The sequence below is a fragment of the Manis javanica genome, chromosome 4, assembly GCF_040802235.1.
Source record: "Manis javanica isolate MJ-LG chromosome 4, MJ_LKY, whole genome shotgun sequence".
NCBI lineage: Eukaryota > Metazoa > Chordata > Mammalia > Pholidota > Manidae > Manis > Manis javanica.
Window position 1 is genome coordinate 162,450,971 of NC_133159.1, and position 1,805 is coordinate 162,452,775.

Sequence of the window (1,805 nt, forward strand, 5' to 3'; positions counted from 1 at the left end):
CCCTGGGAGTGTATGCATGCATAAGGCTGCACTACCAGAGCCCTGGGCGTTCGCACCTCTCTACTTGATTAGACGGCGAAGATGTAGGACACACGAACACTTGAAAGGCTCCGGTGGCCGCATCCCGTCAGTGAAGAGAACTGCAGAAACCAAGCACTGAAACCTCGCCGTCACAATCCACCGCTAAGCCGACCAGGAGACCTGACCGCTCACCGCTTCAAACTATATTTTGACAAAACAGCTTAATCTCCCCGAGAGGGAGGTGCACCGTTCCCGGAAGTACTGCAATACCAGGTCGATGCGTGGAGTGGACGGAGCAAGCTCCTATTCCATCTCCCTACTCCAAAAATCCATTTAATATATTGTCCTCGGATAGAGGACGTATCAGATATTAAACTGATAAGAACAGATACTACACTTGATCTTAGCCAAAAGGCCGAGAAGCGATAACCGCAGCTACTCGTTCCAGGCCGCACCCTGCCTCTCACACCTCTTTAAGCTCACGGTGAGAAATCTCGCCAGCAGCCAAAGGCACACCCTCTTCCCTAGACTTGAAAGCCTATTACAGCCCCACAACCTGTAGGACTGTTTCTCTTATTTGGGGTTTCACGCTTTTGGGGTTTTTTGGTCCCATAGTTCCCAGACGAACTAGCCACTTCAAATTTGCATGCCCCGCCCTTCCCGCCTTCGGTGCTCGCCCACTCGCCTGGAAACGGAAACGCGCCTAGCCACAAAGCTCCTTCAGCCTCGTTTCCCTGGAGAAGTCCTGGAGCGGGAATAGACACGAACAGCTTTATGGGACTTTTCTTTCAAACGTAGAGCGACGTTGAAACAGTTTTAGGGTGAACGCTCACCACCTAACATCATTTGACCGCCGTGTGTTCTATATATGTACACATACACAGGCGCAGATACAAATACGTCCGTCCCTCTCTGCTTTTACCAACCTGCCTTGCCCTGGAAGAAGTGTTTTTAAAGAGATGAGCTCAGCAACCCTTTCCTCTCCCTAAGTGTTTTCTTTCTTTCTTTCTTCTTTTCTTTTCTTTCCTTTCTTTTTCTTTCTTTCTTTCTTTCTTTCTTTCTTTCTTTCTTTCTTTCTTTCTTTCTTTCTTTCTTTCTTTCTTTCTTTCTTTCTTTTTTTTTTCTTTCTTTCTTTTTTTTTTTTTTTCTTTCTTTCTTTCTTTCTTTCTTTTCTTTCTTTCTTTCTTTCTTTCTTTCTTTCTTCTTCCTTCCTTCCTTCCTTCCTTCCTTCCTTCCTTCCTTCCTTCCTTCCTTCCTTCCTTTCCTTTCTTTCTTTCTTCTTCTTTCTTTCTTTTTTTCATTCTTTCTTCTTTCTTTCTTTCTTTTCTTCTTTCTTTCTTCCTTTCTCTCTTTCTCTTTTTCTTTCTCTCTCTTTCTTTCTTTCTCTCTCTCTCTCTCTCTCTCTCTCTCTCTCTCTCTCTCTTTCTTTCCTTTTCTTCTTCCTTTTTTTGAGCCGTTCTTCTATCTGTAAATGTCTGGCTTTTTAAACAGAATAAAACTCATTCCATCTTGCGCCCCAACAGCGAGGACCCTCTTAAGAACTTGTCGACACCAAAGACCTCCAGGGAACACGCCCACAGAGAAACGGGTTGCGTTTCTCTCTTGCTGCAAAATGAGAGGACCGACGCCATGGCGAACCGTGGGGCATCTCCGTGAGAGGGGGTCAGGAATGGCTCATTATATACAGGATGCGGGCTTGTGTTGGGCGGGGGAGGGTTGGGAGAGTTTAAGTAAGAGGGGCCTTTCTCTGGATGTGAAGGCTCGCAGATTTTGCCACCCCCCGG

At 46.0% G+C, this 1,805-nt stretch overlaps 1 non-coding gene across 1 annotated transcript; it reads right to left on the minus strand.

Moving 5' to 3' along the window:
• Positions 1 to 257: 257 nt before the first annotated feature.
• On the minus strand, positions 258 to 448 carry LOC140849365 (U2 spliceosomal RNA). The gene has a single exon (XR_012131101.1). It is a non-coding gene; the product is annotated as a U2 spliceosomal RNA (small nuclear RNA).
• Between the last annotated feature and the right edge of the window lie 1,357 nt (positions 449 to 1,805).